Below are 22792 nucleotides of genomic sequence, written 5' to 3' on the forward strand. Positions count from 1 at the left end.
GCGTGAGGTGAATACAGCTGTGTGCGCGCTAAGTTACCGATGTTACCGATGTTGAACTTTATGACAGCCTCCCTGTCATTCTCTCGCCTGTTCAAACTTCAGTCATGAAACTGATCAATGATCGGCTTTTTCTCTTGTTTGTTTATCGCGCTAAACAACAGCAGCACGTTTAAGCTTGATCAGCTGTTGTTAGAATTCATTTGATTTTAATTTCTAGTATCAGCTGATGTTTGCTGGAGCCACAGCTGTAGAAGCGGCTGGTCGAAACCAGGAGATGACCTTACTGAATCATCAGAGCTGAACTGGTGATGGAGAAACAGGTTTACCTTTTTTTTTAGGTGACATGAATGAGTTGAAGGAAGTTATGAACTGTTTCTGAGAGAAATAAACACCAAGCTCCTTTTTTATTTAGCTGACAGCTGGTAACTGTGCAGGGGCGGATCTAGCAAAGCTTTTGCCAGGGGCCAGGTAGGGCATTAACAGAGAAAGGTGGACACAAAGATATACTTTTCTTTCTTACTCTCATACAGGAGTGCAGAATTATTAGGCAAGTTGTATTTTTGAGGAATAATTTTATTATTGAACAACAACCATGTTCTCAATGAACCCAAAAAACTCATTAATATCAAAGCTGAATGTTTTTGGAAGTAGTTTTAGTTTGTTTTAGTTTTAGCTATTTTAGGGGATATCTGTGTGTGCAGGTGACTATTACTGTGCATAATTATTAGGCAACTTAACAAAAACAAATATATACCCATTTCAATTATTTATTTTTACCAGTGAAACCAATATAACATCTCCACATTCACAAATATACATTTCTGACATTCAAAAACAAAACAAAAACAAATCAGCGACCAATATAGCCACCTTTCTTTGCAAGGACACTCAAAAGCCTGCCATCCATGGATTCTGTCAGTGTTTTGATCTGTTCACCATCAACATTGCGTGCAGCAGCAACCACAGCCTCCCAGACACTGTTCAGAGAGGTGTACTGTTTTCCTCCTTGTAAATCTCACATTTGATGATGGACCACAGGTTCTCAATGGGGTTCAGATCAGGTGAACAAGGAGGCCATGTCATTAGTTTTCTTCTTTTAAACCCTTTCTTGCCAGCCACGCTGTGGAGTACTTGGACGCGTGTGATGGAGCATTGTCCTGCATGAAAATCATGTTTTTCTTGAAGGATGCAGACTTTTTCCTGTACCACTGCTTGAAGAAGGTGTCTTCCAGAAACTTGCAGTAGGACTGGGAGTTGAGCTTGACGCCATCCTCAACCCGAAAAGGCCCCACAAGCTCACCTTTGATGATACCAGCCCAAACCAGTACTCCACCTCCACCTTGCTGGCGTCTGAGTGGGACTGGAGCTCTCTGCCCTTTACCAATCCAGCCACGGGCCCATCCATCTGGCCCATCAAGACTCACTCTCATTTCATCAGTCCATAAAACCTTAGAAAAATCAGTCTTGAGATATTTCTTGGCCCAGTCTTGACGTTTCAGCTTGTGTGTCTTGTTCAGTGGTGGTCGTCTTTCAGCCTTTCTTACCTTGGCCATGTCTCTGAGTATTGCACACCTTGTGCTTTTGGGCACTCCAGTGATGTTGCAGCTCTGAAATATGGCCAAACTGATGGCAAGTGGCATCTTGGCAGCTGCACGCTTGACTTTTCTCAGTTCATGGGCAGTTATTTTGCGCCTTGGTTTTTCCACACGCTTCTTGCGACCCTGTTGACTATTTTGAATGAAACGCTTGATTGTTCGATGATCACGCTTCAGAAGCTTTGCGATTTTAAGACTGCTGCATGCCTCTGCAAGATATCTCACTATTTTTGACTTTTCTGAGCCTGTCAAGTCCTTCTTTTGACCCATTTTGCCAAAGGAAAGGAAGTTGCCTAATAATTATGCACACCTGATATAGGGTGTTGATGTCATTAGACCATACCCCTTCTCATTACAGAGATGCACATCACCTAATATGCTTAATTGGTAGTAGGCTTTCGAGCCTATACAGCTTGGAGTAAGACAACATGCATGAAGAGGATGATGTGGACAAAATACTCATTTGCCTAATAATTCTGCACTCCCTGTATAAAATATTTAGCTTTTATTAAATAGTTATCTGAATCTTACAACCAAAGTTTGTATAATAATACACAAGATTGGCTGTAGACCATTGTTCATCATTCAGAACACTATGTAAAAATAACAAAAACAAAAAGTGAATGCGAAAGTGCATACATATTTATTTTATGTGTTTGATGTGTGTCGGGCGTGGTCTGCAGTGCCGCTGCAGGGAGGTGGACCCACGGTGTAAAGTCTGTGCTCTCTTGGCTGTTTTTGGGTGTGTGTTGGGCTATGAGTTGAAAAGCTACGGCTGCCTGTGTGGGTACACCAACCATGTGTGAAAAGTGGTCCATAACGTAATGCTTCAAAGCATGTTCATGCAAACATTGTCGGGGTCTGCCGTGATACAATGGGACTTCTGCTCATGAACCTGTGTGCACAGCGCCTGCAAATCGGGGCTGTCTGAAGTCACCTCATCTTTACCCAAAACTGTAAGCTGTCATCTGTGAGGCGCGAGCGGTGTTTGTTTTATCATAATTCATGGTGGAGAATGGCTGCTCTGCTGAGTTTTGCTCTCTGTAGCCGTATGAATGGCAAACTACACTGATTAGCAGCGGCATAGGCACACATAAAATTTCTTCTGAAATTTTCGCTTTCTAGTTTTATTTATTTCCTAACTTGTGAAGCACTTTGATCGAAACTGCTTAAATTTGCTATATAAATAATTTTGATTTGATTGACTGATATCGGGGCTGCCACATGAAGGGGCAAAGTGAACAATTTTATGAATACCCCCCAAAAAACTTTAATTAGTGTAAATTATCCTCTAATATTAACAATATCCTGGAACACCAACAGAGATCGTTGTATTTCACTGGGAACACAAAACAGAGAAAATTCCAGACTGTCTGTTAAAGTTGTTGATGGTCAAAGATGAATGGATCTTCAGATCTGCTCTGCTGCAGTGACAGACTCTGCTGTGAGGCCCACAGTGACAGGAAACCCACAGAGACGCTCCACTAGAGGGCGACATCATCCAGTAGGCGGTGCTCTCCTTCTGCACTGTGTTCAACCATTGTGTCAATAATAAGTGCTGCTGTGAAGAGAACAATTCTCAGACTGAATGTTGAACATCAGCTAGTTTCTCCTGTTGATTGAAACCTTGTTGTACAGATGGAACATTGGCTGTGGATTATTCTTGCTGCTCTTTTCTTTGGTAAGATACAAACATCAACATGTTTCCTTTGCACACGATTCACAACAAGGACAGAAAGAGGAGATTTAATCATTTTACACTGTGGAACTTTTCAATAACTTCAATCATGTTTATTGATCCATCTCTTCCTCTGCATGTTCTGTTCTTCCTCAGAGTGTAAAGGAGAAGACAAAGTGATCCAGGAACAAGGAGATGTCATTGCTGCTGAAGGAGACACAGTTACACTTGGATGTAGATTTGAAACCAGTGATGCAAGCCCAACTTTGTTCTGGTACAAACAGAAAAAGAACGGCTCGCCAAAACTTTTAGTTCAACGATTTTTCTTATCAGCAGATAATTCTGAAGCAAAGGACAGATTTGATGCCAAAGTCGACAAGAAAGAAAAGTCAGTTCCTCTGAAGATCCAGAAGCTTCAGCTGTCTGACTCTGCTGTGTACTACTGTGCTCTGCAGCCCACAGTGACAGGAAACAGCAAAACTCTGTACAAAAACCTTTGGAGCAAAGACAACAGAATACTCCACAACATCCACTAGAGGGAGCCACACACTGTTAAACCTCTGATTCTTGTGTCATTGGACTGATGACAAAGACAACAGAGAAATGAAGCAGTAAAGATCAGAGACAGAGACAGAGCTGCAGTGGAAGAACATTGTTCATGTGCTGTCTGTCTGGCTTTAATAACTCCAAAGACATGTTGCTGCACCTGTTTTTGCTTCTATCTCACATTATAGGTGAGTTTAAGAACAGGGATTAAAGTTTAGTTGAAGCTGCTGCATTAAGCAGATATACAGACTGCATTTCACTACTTTTCTTCTTTCTTTTTCCAGGACTAACAGCTGGAGACTCAATCACTCCTGAACGAGCTGAAGTCACTGAAACAGAAGGAAAAACTGTCACACTGAAATGTAACTATCAAACAAGTTATACACATCCAATACTTCACTGGTATAGACATCCATTACTGTTCTCAACAGCAGACAGCTCAATATATTCCTGATAATCAATATGACTCAGAAACATCAGATACATCAACTAATCTGACCATAACAGCCCTAACCCAAAGTGACAGATGAAAAAAAAGAGTTTGTTTTTTTTAACATTAAAACTTTAATGCCTGTGAAAATAGCGATGTGATTTGGACTGTTTTACAGATTATTATATGTCTTGTACATAAAAATCCTCACTGCTTCCCAGATAACCCTGCCAACTCAGGTCTTTGCCCTTTCTGGGTTTGTGTAGGATTAGATAGGTTGTGAGGCAGGTGATGAGAGGAGGCACACCTGTTACCATTGTGGTATTGTTGAAAAAGACCTGGTAACAAATGTTCAGTCTTCTCGCCAGTAGGCGGGGATGTGGTTTCTCTGGCATTGGTTTAATTTTCATTCTTTTTCCGACCTTAGCTACATACAGACATCCACACACTCACCACATGACTGTCAGCCGTTCCACATTTCTTTTAATTTACTATAATAAAATGGCTGATTAAGTATTCTGAACTTCATGATATATATGAGCAGCTGGAACTCAAACGTCAGCCTCCTATCTGCAAAATTCTGTTTTCTACACACCTCCAAATCTGCATCAGAGATCTGACAACCAAACATTTTGGGGACTTCCATCCATCATTCCACTCGTTCCACTTCTGAAAGTCCATATTCATGGAGCCATAGTGCCAGATATTTAATCTGAAACATCTTAACCCTTTAAGACTTACCATAGAACCAAGTCCGCCAGAGCTTATCTTTATATTTTTACATGCTGTAGTGCCATTTTTGGGAGCATTTCAAGTTGCTATACAGCAATACAACCGTTATAGCACAAGTTTTAATAATATGTATGCATTAAGTCCATAGTAACTACATAAATTGCAGAAAAGTGCAATGAGCTACAAAAAAATAGAAAATTGTTTTTGGATTTTTTTTACATATATTTCTAGTTAGAGAATTTTAAGAGGTTTATCCCTCAAAACTGTAAATACAAAAAAGTTGCACAAAAGGTTTCCAACAACAGGAAATTTATTTTGAGTGTCTTCATAGTTTTGTTTTTGAGAAACACCAGGAAAAACGAAAATAATTATTGTAATCCAAATTTGCAAAAAAAAGCGAACAAAAAAACAGCATGTGCACCAAAATAAACTATTTCCAGCAGTACAATTTGAGTTCTAAGCATCCCAGAAACTATTCAGAAAAGCATAAAGTCAACATGAGTTTTAAAAATACCAGTATAGGCTTATAAGGCCCCGAAGGTAAAAAAAACAAAAAAACAACTACATTTTCCACGAAAATGACATCACTTCCGTTTCGGGCAAGTAATGGCAGACATGCGATAGTTCGCTCTGACGTCTATTCCAACGTAGGAAACGTTTTAAACAGCTGATTGGATCAGCAAAGCGTGTTTCTGGAAGATTATGTTTTTGTTGCTGCAAGTGCTTTTTATGCAGTTTTTGCAAAGCTATGTGTGGAAGGAAACCGTGACCTAGGACAAGCTGATGGCATATGATGCAAGTACAACTCCTCCGGTTTCATATGCAAAAAACAATTATTGTGCTAGCTTACGTGGTTGCAGTTCTACAGGGATTTAAAAATAGCTATGCAAAAGTGTGCCCGCTCCGACCGGCTTTAAAGGGTTAAGGACCGAGCGCAAGTGGCTTTGTAATGACAGCATTCAGGTGGGAGGAGTCTGAGGAATGAAATAAAGTAATGACAGGTGGGCTTTAATCACAGATTCAATTTAATGTATGCAGAAGCTAACAGCAATAACCTATAAAAATCTATTCAACGGATATAGAGGATACAAGTACAACTGAAGTAAACTGTTAGCTTCATTTATCCCTAGTCCATTTTATGAAATGAAAGATTTATGAAATGATTTTATGAAATGAAAGATGAAAGATGAGCTCTGGCAGGTCCCCATTACGCAGGAAAAACATCTTTGCCTCACACTGTGAGGCAAATCAAGCAGAGACACTTGTGCAGCTACAGGAACAGCAGTTTTCTGCAGGCTGGAGGAGTCCAAGCAACACAATCATCCCCTCAAAACTTTCTGCTTTACTACTGTCAAAATATTCATCCATTAGTTACTGCTGTGTAGATAAAACACAACAAAACAAAGACCCTCCCCCATGGTGGACCTGCCTACCCAACCTGATGATTCCATCAGCACAACACGTCTACATTCTTACAAAACTGAAAAGTTAAAAAAAAAAAAAAAAAAAAAAAACTTATGTCAGTCTTAATGAACGAAATAACCAAAGGTTATATGAACCAAATAAACTAAACACCTACCAATGTAACAAAAACCTTCAATTTTTTCTTTTTGTTAAAAAACAAATAGCTCAAATCCAGTTTTACATCAAAAGACACTAAATCCAAATCAGCAACAGCCATCAGCTATCCTCTAATGCACAGCAAAAGCAAAACTTAATATTCAAATTGAGTTTCAACTTCGCCACAGAGAAATATATCAGTAAATAAAACCAAAACCAAAATATATTTTTTGAGAGTCACCATATTTTCATTGACAAATTAGATGAGAACAGATTAACCCTATAGCCCTTTGTATCATATTTGTTACATGAGTTTCTGAGACCTCTATCTCATCAGCATGATCGATACTTGCCTTAATTTCAAAATGTTATGAACAAACTCCTTTTTTTGTCTAAAATTAACACTGTTGTTAACAAAAATGCCAAATGCATCAAATGTAAAAGAAAAAATATATTTTTATTAAATATTTATTATATATCATAAACAACATGATATAAAAAATGTGGATTTTGTTATAAGGGTTATTAAACATTTCAGTCCCCCCCCCCCCAAAAAAAAACAACCTAGAATTGTCTGGGTATTTTGTGACGGATTGGTCTTACAGGATTAAATCTGCTTTATACATAATAAACATGCAATAAATGATGATTTTGGAACACAGCTTAAAGGTATTTAAACTCTGAAAGTTCTCCTGTGAACCTGTATAAATTCTCAGATCTTCTTTCAAGCTTGGCTTCTTGGACATTGTTCTCTAAATGTTTCAAGACGACGACTTCTCACCTGTGTGAGTTTTCATGTGGCACAATGACACGGTCTCACCTGTGTGCGATCTTCTGTGTGCCGATAAATGACTGCTAGATGTGAACATTTTCCCGCATGATTTACAATGGTATGGTCTCTCACCTGTGTGCATTCTCATGTGTATGGTCACACCACTGCTTCGTGTGAAACTTTTGCCACATATTTTACAAGAATACGGTTTCTCACCTGTATGGGTAGTCTTATGGCTTTTAAGTGTTGATGACAGACAAAACTTTTTCCCACACGTTTCACAAGAATATGGCTTCTCACCTGTGTGGATTCTGTGATGTTGACTCATTTTGTACTTATTCTTAAAGGATTTTCCACAAAGATTACATGTTAAAGACTCTTTACCTGTGTCACAATTACTCTGACTTTCTAAGTTACTATTTGTCCCTGAGTCTAAATTCCTGCTTCCTCCGCGATTTTGGCTCTCATCTATAGGACAGGTTTGAGAAGGGAGCTGGTTACTGTTTGCTTCTGGGTCATGGTGGTCTCTTTCCTCAGCAGCAGTCACCATAAAGGTATCAGTCTCCTCCTTGAGTCCAACCTGCTCACCCTCCTGACTAGTGCAGACTTCCTCCTGTTCCTCTTTAATATGTGGAAGTTCTGGTTCCCCCTGGTGCAGAGAGTTCCTCTCCTGGTTCCAGAGCTGCTGCTCAGGGAGAACCACCTCGTCCTTACAGACAGGCTGCTGTGGGAGTTGTGGAGGGACAAAAAGACAAGAGGAAAAGAAAAGTAATGATGATAAACTGTGAAAATCATTTTTAAAAAACGGCTTTGCTTCACAGAATGTGAAGAGGTTGTGAGCAAAGCAGCAACCCAGGGTTCGATATAACTAATGGCTGATTTTACAAGTGCATTTACAACTGTTGAAGTATTGCAGATAAGGTGGTTCCAAGTCATTGGACATGGGCTGCATCCTCCTGAGGACCCGGCCTTTGTGGTCTACGTGGGTCGGGTCCTCGGAAGATCGGGTAGGCCGGAAGTAAACTGCTGTGAAATTGGACGGTCTAGCCTTCAGATTTGCATCACCGCTGTGTCGGTGGAGTTTAATAAACTCAGCCGTCTGCTCCTTGCTATCTAAAATATAACAGGACACTGGTGTAAATTCTCAACCATCTGACACTTCTGTTTAATCAGTTTTCTGTTTGACATTTATTCAGCTGTGTGAAAACCACGCAGGGGATTAATAAAGTTTTATATTATCTAATCTAATCTAATAACGTTAATCTCAGCCAAACCAATTTACTCAAAAGTAGTTAAAATGGCCAATTATGCCGTGGACCCAGAGGGTTAAATATACATTCTCTCTGGTTACTCTGGTATGAATGATACAACATTGGCAAAACACAGTGTGAAAAAATTCTAGATTGAAGTTTTTAGTTTAACATACAAGTGATGACATGTCTGTGAAGGTTCTCAGTCATCCAGGTCATCATAGTCTAAGGAGCTTGGAACGAAAAGCGTCTGGACTTCTTTGAGTTGCTTGAAGACTTTTCACCTCTCATCCGAGAAGCTTCTTCAGTTCTAAGGGTCAAATGGTGGAGAGTCCCAGATTTAAACCCAGTGGGAGTTTCCCCCCCAAAGAGGGACAAAGGACCCCCTGATGATCCTCTACCTAATCACATGAGCTGAGGTGTGAAAGTGGGTGTGGGTCCTAATCAACCAGAGTTTCGGGTGAGCTCATTGTGAAACCTGGCCCCACCCTATCATGTGATTTCCTGAGGTCAGATGGCCCAGGATGTGAGTGGGCGTTAAGGCGTCTGGGAAGGGATCTCAAAACTGGATTATAGATGGCAGACAGTTGGTGTCGATTTACTGCTGGTACATTCAATGGTTGTAACCATAAACAAACTGCTCTGGAGTTAATTTGGAGCTGGACAAAAACCACATCCTCTGCAGTTACTGCAGGTCTGTTAATGAACCGAGGAAATGAATTGGAGTTTGATTTAAACAGATAAAACAGCACAGGTGTGAAAACACATAAACCCAAGAGGAGGGGACTAAGACAAAGACTGATGAAACACATCTATTATGCGACTGTGTTTATTAAATGTTAAATACAGGAGATACCAGGTTGATCAGACTGACATCAAGCTACTTTGATGTCTTAATAAGTGAAATCACCATTTCAAATATGAACTTTGTATTTACTCTCTGCATTTCTGCAAATAATATCAATGATCATAATGATTGATGGTTTAATGATCCTTTAAAATAAAAGTGAGTGATGACTGAAGGAAGAACTGCATGATGAGCGAAATTCTTTGTTGTCACAAAGAAAAATAATAGAACATGTTCTAATGCTGTAATCAATTTAATGCTCTTGCATTTGTGAAAAGCACAGGAAGTGTGTGTGCCTCCCTCTCACATCTGAGCTCTGTCTGATAATGCACAGTATAACAAATCAAACTGGACATGTCACAGTGCTTCCATAGCCATATAGAATCCATATAGTCAGAGCATCTTTCTTACCCAGTAAGAAGAGCAGCAACATCAGAAGCTTCTTCATCCTGCAGTCCCGTTAAATCTGATCCTCAGTCAGACACATGCAGCAGCAGACTGCAGACACACCCAGAGACTGACGCACGAACACCAGTTTAGCCTTCACTTTCACTTTCCAGGATCAGGATTTTAAATATGATGGTGGATGGGGCATGGTGACGACACATCATGTCCTGCTTTCAAACAGAGCTCTGACTTTAGAATTAATATCTTTATACTCACAGAGAGCAGACATCACTGTGTGTGTGTGTGTGTGTGTGTGTGTGTGTGTGTCTTGTGTGCGCGGGCGCGCGTGTGTGTGGGTGTGTGCAGAGCATGAGTGTCACGGTCCCCGTGTCTCTCTGGTTGGCTCACGCTGGCTACAGGTTTTGTTTTTGTTGTTGTTCTTGTTTTCTTTGTCTCTCCTCCTCCTCTCTGCCTGGGTGGAGCTCGTTACGGGCTCTCGCTCTTGGTCCACGCACCTGTGTGATTGTCTCCATCTGCTGTTGATCTGGCTGATTTCCCCTGGCTGCTATTTAAGGCAGTGGCACAGAGCAGCTCATCGCTGAAACGTTGAACCTCCTGAGTTCGTGCTCTCGACATTACCATTAGAAATCCCTGTATGTATTTTGCTGTGAAACTAACGTGGAATTCTGTGTGTAGATATCCCTCTTCTGGACCAAATCACTGGACCTGCCCGGGTGTGGCAGCGTGTGTGGAGTTTTGGAGCGAGTGCGGCTGAAGAGGAGTGCGTGTGTGCGGAGGAGCTGTGGCGGTGACTGTGTAGAAGAGGAAGCGTGTGTGTGGATTCCCCCCCTTCTCTCCCTGGAGCCCTGGACCCCCCCTCCCAACTCACTGTTCATGTACATAGCACTGAGGTGATCCCCTGTTGTAAATAAATAATCTCCTTTTGTTCTCTAAGAAAGAACTGTCTGCGCGTGAGTCCATCCAGTAGCCATGACAATGAGAGCATCTTTCTCACCGAGTAAGAGGAGTAGCAGCATCAGCAGCATCTTCATCTTGCAGTCCCGTTAAATCTGATCCTCAGTCAGACACATGCAGCAGCACACTGCAGACACACCCAGAGACTGACACACGAACACCAGTTGCACACGTGACCAGGACACAGATCTGTAGTGTTACAGTGTTATAGCCCTCTGTGTTCATCTGAAAGTGAACATGGCATATGAATCCACCATCACAGCAACAACATGAACCATCATGTCCTGTTTTCAAACAGAGCGTGAGCTGCAGAGAGCTCAGACTTTATTATTAATATCTTTATATTCATGCATGAAGTAAATAAAGTTTTTTTTTTTTTTCCAGGTGATTTTTCTGACATCACCTGTGGAGGAAGATGCTGTCTTCTTTGCTGTCTGTGTTTATCATGGATGCTGTGCAGAGAGCTTACAGTCATGATGCAGGGAGTGTGGTCCATCATTTCATCCCTGTTTGCGACAACATCAGTGTTCAGTTCATACAAGTGATGACCTTTGACCTTAATCAGGTTTAATTTAATGCTGTCAGAGAAAATCTCATGTGCTCTTCATGCAGCTGAAGCTGTGCAGGTCTGAGATCAGCAGCTTTCTGAAACAGCAAACTGAGTTACTGGTGAATCTTGTCTTCGTTATCATTCCCCTCGTACGTTTTATTACTTCGATTTCAGCGTCTTCGCCACACAACTGAAGCGTGCAGTTTACTTTGTGTGCACTCAAATGTAGGCAAGTCAACTAGCGCCACCTGTGGCCAAGTGCGATAGTGCACAGCCAGATTACCTTCTGACAAACATCCGGCTCTGGCTCCATCACCACGTTTTAATTCCAGTTTCATGCACAACACATTTGTAGCTTTCAGTGTTTTCTGTTCTTGCGTCTTGCACATAAACCTTTAAACTAAATTAAATGCTTCACTCACATATATGTATACATATATATAGCTTTTTATTTTCATTTTTTTCCCTCCTTGTATAGTGTTTCCTCTTCTTACTTTTGCACCTTTGTGGTCCAGCTACCCAATTTCGCTGTGTAAGAAACTGCACACTGACAATAAAACGCTCTAAGCTGCTGTGTAATCCATTTCTTTCGACAAAGTAACTGTATTCTGAATACCACCTTTTTAAACGGTAACTGTAACGGAATACAGTTACTCATATTTTGCATTTTAAATATGTAACGCTGGTACACGTATTCCGTTACTCCCCAACACTGCCTACTACACAAGCTTGATTATTTTAACAAACATTTGTGGGTGACGCAGCAGCTGGAGGAGTCTGTGACAAACATCCCGAATAGCAGAGCGTTACATCCTATGGTGTCTTTGTATGCTAGCTATAATGGTCACGGTGTATCCTTTCCAGCCACTCACTATGTGTTAATAGACCTCTCTGCATCGAATCATATCTGTTATTAATCTCTGTCTCTCTTCCACAGCATGTCTTTATCCTGTTTTCCTTCTTCACCCCAACCGGTCGCAGCAGATGGCCCCGCCCCTCCCTGAGCCTGGTTCTGCCGGAGGTTTCTTCCTGTTAAAAGGGAGTTTTTCCTTCCCACTGTCGCCAAAGTGCTTGCTCATAGGGGGTCATATGATATGATTGTTGGGGTTTTCTCTGTATTTATTATTGTGCTATCTACTGTACAATATAAAGCGCCTTGAGGCGACATTTGTTGTGATTTGGCGCTATATAAATAAAATTGAATTGAATTGAATTGTATTGTACTTGAATAAACACTGACTGCCAGCCTCAGACTGGGCACAGTGCTTTGTCTTAGGGCTGGGCCATATCACGGTACACACAGATAAGACTTGTGCACACAAATCTGCAGTAACTGCACATTTACACATGGCAGCCTCCTAAACCTCCTAAGCGCAGTTTCTTCATTCCACAACCTGACTTTAGACCGTGTGACCGTGACAACACAAAATTTCTATCTGCAGACGTTTTGCATTTTAAATAAACCGAAAAAATGATTCTTGTTGTCTTTGCTAATGGCCTGTTTTAGTCAATCCATTGCTGGCACCGCATCTTTCAACATGATGTTTGTGGGTTGTTTTGAATGCTCCAGGTGTAAGTGCAGCCACTCAGTCCTTACTCAGCATGGTGATAGATCCAGGTGCGGATGTGTTACAGGTTAATCTGGCTGTATGCTATGGCACTGGACAGGACTCCATTTGAGACTGCTGCAGCTACTATGTGATACTTCAGCCGATCCAGCTACAATATAACCATCATATGCAATTTTTGGAATTTAAATTATGAATATTCTCAACTTAGAAAGTTGATGTTTTAAAGCCAACTCACCTCAAAACTCAAAAAACACACATGACACACCAACTGGCACACCTGAGCCACTCACTTTCTTAAATCCACTCACTTTCAGGAGATCTACTCAGTCACACTGGCTCTGTTGCTTATCGATCATTGTCTAACTACTGTAACTCCTGTCTCCTCACAAATGTTTGTTAAATTAACCAAACTTGTACAGACCGTATCTAACTACCAACTCTCACTAGCTGTGACGATCAGTTATCTATTTTGGACCCAAGTGTTTCTGACAAACAGTACATGATTGTCCCAGGTGACCACAATTACACAAATGTTATATACAAACTCACTAAACCACCATTTCAAATAATTTTCAAATTGAATTCATTTCCAGAGAAAAAGACACAAATTAATCTCAAATGTCTCAGGTGAGATATTCAGTGTTTATTTGCTGGTTTGTCAGTAGCAGCTCCTGAAAAGCAAATCTACCACACATCTGTTTGACTGTCACCAGTTAATTCACAACACCGGTTAATCACTGGCAGAGGGGTGAAGTGGCGTCTCCACCTAAGGAGATGCTCAGAAAGCTGCAGAAGAAGAAATGTGAGCTGAAGTGCTGGATTTCAGCCAAATAAGGAGTAGGGCTGGGCCATATCATAGCGTTCACTGTAATACCGGTATAATGTTAGGCAACGACAAGAAAATGAAATATTGCGAAAGAATCTGGGTAAAACGCGCATGCGCAGTGCCTTTGTTTTCATACGCACACGGTGGAAAAAGCATGGCGGCGACGGAGAATGAGAAGGGCGAAAGTGGATCGTTAAATGAAACGGATGAACCAAAATGCGTTTGTAAAAATGCTGCAACTTCAGTGGTGTGGAACTGGTTTAGCTTTCGTCCGTCAGATACACAACAAAGCACTATTTTTGGTAGCGCATGCTAGCGGGCCGTAGTTATTACCGTGTTTTTGGAAAATACGGCACATTTAAAATCAATGCTTTGATTTTTCTGAAAGTCGACAGCGCCCCTTATAATCCCGTGTGCCTTATGGATGAATTCTGGTTGTGTTTACTGACCTCGAAACGATTTTATGTACACGTCGCTCACCGCTTGATGGATTGTCGGAGCATTACGGCTATCGTAGGCAGGAGCCTCGCGGAGTGATACATACTGTGCTTCAACATAATATTACCGTATTGTGTGTGTATAACCTCTTTTTAAGTTTTGTGGATATTATACATGGTTATGTTGAGGATATGTCGGCCTTTATTTTTGCTTTAATAAAGTTGTGGAGTTGTAAAATATTTTGTCTAGTGTCAATTATATTGTCAGTTATAAAGTTATGGCAAATTTTCAAATGTATATCATGATAAATATTTTTGGTCATATCGCCCTGCTCTAATAAGGAGAGCTGTGACTTTCGTCCAACTTTTGACCAGTGACCATAGCGTCCTGTTTATCACACATAATAAAAAGCGTTTACTGTCTGGGTGTGGGGCTCTTTGTTTGTTTGGGCCTCCTAAGCGAAGCAGTTGTTTTATTTTATTTTATTTTTTTACTTGAGCCTTCAACTGCTTAATAAATTTAAGAAAATCCACTTTGAGTATATTTTTCTTTTCTCTCTAAATAAACCCAACAATGATCGTCACCAGTTAATCTGTAACACCAGCAGGGATGCAAAAGATGCAGTCGAGTGATCAGGATCCTCCCTCAGAGGGACACTCACCTGTCCTGTGCAGCTTGATTTGGGGTTTCCAGGTGATATCCAGCAGTCTGCGCTGACGGTCGATCTCTTCCTCGTACTGGACGATCGTTTTTTCAAACTCCAAGAATATTTGTTCAGCAGCAGCAGTTAGTCGCTCGTTGATAAACTCTCTCAGATACTGAACTGAAGGCATTGTTACTGCCACAGCTCACATAAAACAACACAACACAACAGAAGAGTCTCTGCTCAGGCACACAAGAGGAAAGCTAACAGTATTAGCGCCTTTCTTTTGTTTAGTTCCGCCTGGTGTCGCGTGATAAAGTTTCGACAGAGCGGGACTGTTAACGCACCTCCCTCTCTCTCTTATTAATAATGTATTAATGAATGTAAAGTATTACAGAGAGCTCGGGGAGTCAGTGTAAAGCCGCCAACACAACAACAAATCAGTTTCCAGCTGAAAACAATGTTTTTTTTCTACATCCATGAAAAACAAGAAAATCACAAATATCATAAATTTGAATTTGAAGTTTTCTGTTTTGAAATTGTCTGAATGGTTTTCTTACATTGAACTTTAACATGATAAAGACACTTCACCCGTTGCCTACTGGTGGTGGTCAGAGGGCCCAGTGGCGCCAGTGTCCGGCAGCCTCGCCTCTGTCAGTGCGCCCCAGGCCAGCTGTGGCAACAACGTAGCTTGCCATCACCAGTGTGTGAATGTGTGGATGACTGAATGTAGTGTAAAGCGCTTTGGGGTCATTAGGGACTAGTAAAGAGCTATACAAATACAGGCCTGTTTTTTTCTTTTCGTTACCATGATTCTTATCTTGAATCCACTGCCTCCTTAAACCGATCAGCACCGCAGACTCAGATGACATTTTAAAATCTCATTTTTATAAAAGGAGTTACTGTTTGGATTTGGTGAGTTCAGAACAAATAAAAGAAATATGTTTTCACACAGTTTAACTACATAGAAACCCACAAAGTAATGCCTGAATAAATTATTGATGATGTTAAATATTTGGCCTATTGTCTATTAAATCAGATGTTCTGGTGCTTCATATTTTCATTTAGATGAGATGATTTAACTTATCACTGTTAGCTTTGTTCTTTTCAATTTTAGTTTTGATTTAAATTCATTGTTCGACTTTTTTGTCTCTAATCATAATCAAGAGAAATTCTGTTTATGTCAAACTTAACCCTTAATATACTTAAAGAGCTCAGTGATGGAGAACATTTGGGCCTTGTGTTTGCACACAGTGAAAGTGCTGCATCCTCCCTCCTCACAGTGATGTGTATTTATCCATGTATCTTGCAAAAGATGTAAAATAGATTGTGTAAGATACAGCAGTCATCATTTCACTGAAAACTTTGGAAGCCTTGACATGACTGGAAAGACTGAAGCAGTTCACATATGTTTTTGTCTTTGGGTTGATAACAAAGATGACAGAGAAATGAAGCAGAAAACACCAGAGACAGATCTGCTGTAGAAACACAAAACTATTTGATTGGCTGAGATGAACTGAAACTATGATGTCAAAATGTAATTGGTCCCGCCCACTGAACCTTGGTCATTGTGCTGCAGTGGAAGAACATTGTTCATGTGCTGTCTGTCTGGCTTTAATAACTCCAAAGACATGTTGCTGCACCTCTTTTTGCTTCTATCTCACATTATAGGTGAGTTTAAGAACAGGGATTAAAGTTTAGTTGAAGCTGCTGCATTAAGCAGATATACAGACTGCATTTCACTACTTTTCTTCTTTCTTTTTCCAGGACTAACAGCTGGAGACTCAATCACTCCTCAACAAACTGAAATCACTGAAACAGAAGGAAAATCTGTCACACTCAGATGTAACTATCAGACAGATAGTGGTTACCCACTCCTATACTGGTACAGACATCATTCTTATCTCCAGGTTCCTCGGTTTATACTCTACAAAGGAGGAAAATTAGAGACAGCTCAATATATTCCTGATGATCGATATGGATCCCAAACATCTTCTACATCAACTAGTCTGACCATAACAGCCCTAACCCTGGCAGACACAGCTCTCTACTACTGTGCTCTACAAACACAGTGATACAAAGTGTAGAAGAGGCTGTACAAAAACCTGAACACAGATATCTGACTACTCTTCAAAGAGGAGGGAAGTGGTATTCAAAGCACAGCTTCATATCAGATGGATTCTGCTAATTCCTGTTTTATCAGAGTCACTGTGGTTACAGCTGCTAATGAAACACTGTGGGAGGATTCACATGAGCAGCAAATCCACATCAACCACAAACCAACTGTAGGAACGTTCAGACATAAAGAAACAAAGTAACTGATGCAACTGGCAAGTAACAGCTGCTGAATTTTAATGTACTGACAACGTATAAAAGAGAACATTAAATGGTAAATGGCCTGTATTTGTATAGCGCTTTATTATTTATTATTTATTTATAGATTTCATTAGTTCAGCGGTCCCCAACCTTTTTTACGCCACGGACTGGTTTATCCCCGACAATATTTTCATGGACCGGCCTTTAACGTGTCGCGGATAAATACAACAAAATAAAACTATTACCGTTACCGAAAAAAATAAGATTTATTCATAACAATCTTGAAAAGACCCAGGAAAACCGAGTTAACAATAAAAACGATAACAAAAACCCTGAAAACCATACATTTCACATCCGAGCCTCAACTCTTGCGGCCCGGTACCAAACAATTCCATGGCCCGGGGGTTGGGGACCGCTGCATTAGTTAGAAGGTGCAAAAATGCACCTGAAGCAAAATAAACAGAGTGACAGAGGTTTATCTCCTACATGCTGTGATCCAAGCATCGCATCACCGTCCTGTAGAAAAGACAAGTGTTGGATACCAAGAGTACACATTATTGCCATCTGATGACAGAAGCACGCTGGCAGTGCAACCTGATGGAACATGAACTTCAGACTATCAGAGAAGAACTAGAAAAATTCCCACACAAGCTGAACTCCAAGCTCCAAATCTCTGTAAAAATGCCAATATCCGAATTTTCCCTTAGATACAGAAGGAACCACGAACCTTTCACATGCTGCACCTTATCCTGAGCAGCCACCTATCTAACATGCTGTCAGGATCTTTGAATTTCATTCTGAGGAAGCGTAGCAGGGACCTGATAAAGACCAAGAAGAGAGACAGACTGTGGGAGGAGCTGAGGTGAAGTACAGAACAGAAAAACTCCACAGTACACAGAGTTCATCATACAGACCATACAAACCCTCTTTATTCAACATGCTGTCGTTCAGCTGTTCCACACATCCTCTGCTGATTATAATGATTCTAACAGGTACGCTAATATCTGTACATTTAAAAAACAACTGCTTTTAATTCCAGTGATTCATAAATATATTTCAATATTTATCATTTGAATAAAGCATATTTCTCTCATTTTAGGTGTTTGCTGCCAAGATCTCACTCCAACCAACAAAGAAGTGTTCAGTGTAGAAGGCAGCACTGTTACTCTGTCCTACAAATACTCCAAGGAAGCAACTGGAAGTGATTATTTCTACTGGTATCGACAATATCCAGGAAAACCACAGGAGTTCCTGATCTCTCACTTAGGAACAGGAGTGAAAATATCAGATCCAGTCCCTGGAATAACTTTTTATGTGAGTGGAGACAAAACACTGATGACTCTTCAGATCTCCTCTGCTGCAGTGACAGACTCTGCTGTGTACTACTGTGCTGTGAGGCCCACAGTGACAGGAAACACCAAAACTCTGTACAAAAACCTTTGGAGCAAAGACAACAGAATACTCCACAACATCCACTAGAGGGAGCCACACACTGTTAAACCTCTGATTCTTGTGTCATTGGACTGATGACAAAGACAACAGAGAAATGAAGCAGTAAAGATCAGAGACAGAGACAGAGCTGCTGTGGAAGTTTTAAGAGAAACATATGATAGCTGTGTTCTGTCCATCTGAGCCTGCATTGCTTCAACAGAACCACAGAGAAAGATTTAGTACAACGCCACCTGGTGGTACGCACTGTACCGAGTGAGGGGAAAAGTCTGAGCCCTTGAGACTGAGGAACAGAGGGCGCACTGCACACATGTAGCAAAGGTCATGTAAAAAGACACGAGCTGAAAAGCCGGCTGATGACTTATCTGTATTTTCAGTGCTTGAAGCAAACCGTTTAGACTGTTTGCACACATTTATTTCCACATTTATAAATCTGACACATGGATCGGAATACACACTCACAAATACCTTTAATAAAAGCCTCATTAGTTAACTTATAAATATATAACCACAAGATTCTGCAGAAGCAGATGGCCGATCGCCATAGTAACTTCTGCTGAACACATAGCCTGGTCTGGAGCTGGTTATGTTCAGCCTTTCAGTTACAAGAAACACATTTTCACAGTTCCTTTTAATGACAGTGTGCATCAAGTGTGATACAGAGTCTCTGTTGAAAGAACGTTTTATTTATCTGCCCCATTTTAAAGTCTGTTAGTAACACTGCTGAGGAAAGACCTGCACTAAAGTTACAGCAGTGCAAACTAAATGCACTGTCAAAAACATCTGCATGGATTCACTTGCAGTAAATAAATGTTACCAAGTCACTGCTCAAAGTCCAACTAAAAGGAAATTAACCTAATAATCTATTAATCTTGGAGAATATTTATTTGAATGTATTTCAAGATGAAAACAGATGTTTGGTTTACTTCATGCGTCTACAGGCTGAATGGACTGATGATAAATATAACGCTGGCTCACAGCTCCAATGTGTTACAGCACTCAGATTGGGAAGTCTAAGGAGCTTAGAAAGAAAAGCGTCTGGACTTGTTTAAGTTGCTTGAAGATGTTTCACCTCTCATCCGAGAAGCTTCTTCAGTTCTAGGGTCAAATGGTGGAGAGTCCCAGATTTAAACCCAGTGGGAGTATCCCCCCCCAAAAGAGGGACAAAGGACTCCCTGGTGATCCTCTACCTAATCACATGAGCCAAGGTGTGAAAGTGGGTGTGGGTCCCAATCAGCCGGGGTTTCGGGTGAGCTCATTGTGAAACCCGGCCCCACCCTATCATGTGATTTCCTGAGGTCAGACGGCCCAGGATGTGAGTGGATGTTAAGGTGTCTGGGAAGGGATCTCAAAACTGGATTATAGATGGCAGACAGTTGGTGTCGTAAACCACCGCCTCTGTTCAAAGATGGTCGCTCACAGTGGACATAGATGGCTTCTTTCACTCCTCTTTCAAACCATCTGTCCTCTCTGTCCAAAATGTGAACATTGGCATCCTCGAAAGAGTGACCTTTGACCTTTAGATGCAGATGGACTGCTGAGTCTTGTCCTGTGGAGGTGGCTCTTCTATGTTGTGCCATGCGCTTGTGAAGTGGCTGTTTGGTCTCTCCAATGTAGAGGTCTGGGCATTCCTCACTGCACTGTACAGCATACACCACGTTGTTAAGTCTGTGTTTTGGAGTTTTGTCTTTTGGGTGAACCAGTTTCTGTCTGAGTGTGTTGCTGGGTCTGAAGTACACTGGGATGTCGTGTTTGGAGAAAACTCTCCTGAGTTTCTCTGATACACCGGCTACATAGGGGATGACAACGTTGTTGCGTCTGTCTTTCTTATCCTCCCTCGCTGGTGTCTGATCTTCTTTTCTGTGCATCTTGGCTGACTTTATAAACGCCCAGTTAGGATAACCGCATGTTTTAAGTGCTTCCTTTACATGTGTGTGTTCCTTCTTTTTCCCTTCAGGCTTAGAGGGAACATGTTCTGCCCGGTGGTGTAGGGTCCTAATTACTCCAAGTTTGTGTTCCAGAGGGTGATGGGAGTCAAAGAGGAGGTACTGGTCCGTGTGTGTGGGCTTCCGGTAAACCTCAGTGTTGAGGTTGCCATTCTCTTCAATGTGTACAGCACATTGTCCTTAGTGTCTTCCCTGGTGAACTTGATGTTTTTATCCACGGCGTTAATGTGCGCAGTGAAGGATTCCACTTCTTGTGTCTTGATTTTGACCCAGGTGTCGTCTACATATCTGTACCAGTGGCTGGGTACTCTCCCTTTAAAAGAGCCAAGAGCCTTTCTTTCCACTTCCTCCATGTAAAGGTTGGCTACAATAGGTGACACGGGGGGAGCCCATGGCACAGCCATGTTTTTGTCTGTAGAAACCCTCGTTGTATTTGAAGTATGTTGTGGTGAGGCAGAGGTCTAACAGTGTGCAGATCTGATCGGGTGTGAAGTTGGTCCTGTCTTCCAAGGAGCTGTCTTCTTGTAGTTGTTTTCTGACAGTCTCCACTGCTTCCGTGGTGGGTATGCAAGTGAAGAGAGAGACTACATCAAAGGACACCATGGTTTCATCTGGATCCAGGGTAAGTTTCTGGACCTTGTCGGTGAAGTCGGTGGAGTTCTTGATGTGATGTGGGGTGTTCCCCACGAGAGGTGCAAGGATGGTAGCAAGGTGTTTCGAGATGTTGTAAGTGGCTGAGTTTATGCTACTGACTATGGGTCTGAGCGGGACCCCTTCTTTGTGGATCTTAGGAAGTCCGTAAATGCAGGGTATAGCATCCCCTGGATAAAGCCGGTGATATGTGAGGCGGTCAATGATTTTGTCCTTTTAAAGGTCTTGAAAGCAAGCTATAACTTTCTTTTTGTAGCTGCTTGTGGGGTCTCGCTTTAAGGTTTTGTAGGTATTGTTGTCACTGAGGAGAGTAGTGATCTTTGTGTGGTAATCCGTTGTGTTCAGGACCACGGTGCACCTTCCCTTATCAGCTGGTAATATAGTGATGTTGTGGTCTTTGCTCAGGGAAGCGACGGCCTTCTTTTCTTGTATTGTGAGGTTGGACGGAGGAACTTTGGCACTGGAGAGGGTGGCTGAGACTTTCATCCTGATTTGCTCTGCTTCTGTCTGTGATAATTTATTAATCCGTATGGCGGTTTCTGTGGCTGTGATGAGGTCCACTATGGGCAACTCTTGCGGAGAAATGGCAAAATTGAGTCCTTTGGCTAATGCTTTCTTTTCAGGTTCAGTGAGATTCCGGTCTGAAAAGTTCTTCACCCATTTTTCCTGACTGTCCTCAGGTGTGTGTTCTTCTCTGAGTTGTGTAGGTTCAGACTGAGGAGTGAGTGTTTTTGAGTGAGTGGGAAATACAGTCACATGTGAATTAATAAGATCCAAGATTTTCTGCAGCTCTTCTACAGATCCAGGGGGCGATCGTGGCTCAAGAGTTGGAAGTTCGCCTTGCAATCGGAAGGTTACCAGTTCGAGCCCCGGCTCGGACAGTCTCAGTCGTTCTGTCTTTGGGCAAGACACTTCACCCGTTGCCTACTGGTGGTGGCGCCAGTGTCCGGCAGCCTCGCCTCTGTCAGTGCACCCCAGGGTGGCTGTGGCTACAACGTAGCTTGCCATCACCAGTGTGTGAATGGGTGAATGACTGGTTGTGTAAAGCGCTTTGGGGTCCTTAGGGACTAGAAAAGCGCTATATAAATACAGGCCATTTACCATCCACCGTTGCTTTTTGGTAAATTTGGTCTGGAGCTTGTTATGTTCAGGCTGTCAGCTACAAACACCACTTTATTTATTCGGTGTGTTGATTTATCACCTGTTCCTCTAACATTGTGTCTGACTGCAGCAGCCAGCTGCATTTCAAACAAACAGTCAAACATTTCAAACATCTTTCCAAGATTTAATGAACATCCTTGCCAAATGAATCTACACAACATCAACAGTTTTCATACCAGCATTGATACAGAATGTACTGCACTCCACTGGTATTATATAAGCAAAAGAAAAAGAAAACTACTGGTAAACCATGGATAACAAAAGGACTAGAAAATGCATGTAAAAAGAAAAATAAACTGTGTAGAGATTATATAAAACTTAGAACAAAGCCTGCTGCTTACCTACTTACTTTAATAAGAAAAATAAGGTCGTAAGTGATATGAATGAAGTGGTAAATGAATTTAATTCTTTTTTGGTAAATATTGGGCCTAACCTGACAAACTTAATTAGAAAACAGGATGATGACAGA

At 41.4% G+C, this 22792-nt stretch overlaps 1 long non-coding RNA gene across 1 annotated transcript; it reads left to right on the forward strand.

Moving 5' to 3' along the window:
• The first annotated feature begins 3968 nt into the window (after positions 1-3968).
• Positions 3969-10585, forward strand: LOC120434330. Its single transcript, XR_005609052.1, has 3 exons — positions 3969-4007; positions 4104-4181; positions 10494-10585. It is a non-coding gene; the product is annotated as an uncharacterized LOC120434330 (long non-coding RNA).
• The last annotated feature ends 12207 nt before the right edge of the window (positions 10586-22792 follow it).

The sequence above is a fragment of the Oreochromis aureus genome, linkage group 18, assembly GCF_013358895.1.
Source record: "Oreochromis aureus strain Israel breed Guangdong linkage group 18, ZZ_aureus, whole genome shotgun sequence".
Lineage (NCBI taxonomy): Eukaryota > Metazoa > Chordata > Actinopteri > Cichliformes > Cichlidae > Oreochromis > Oreochromis aureus.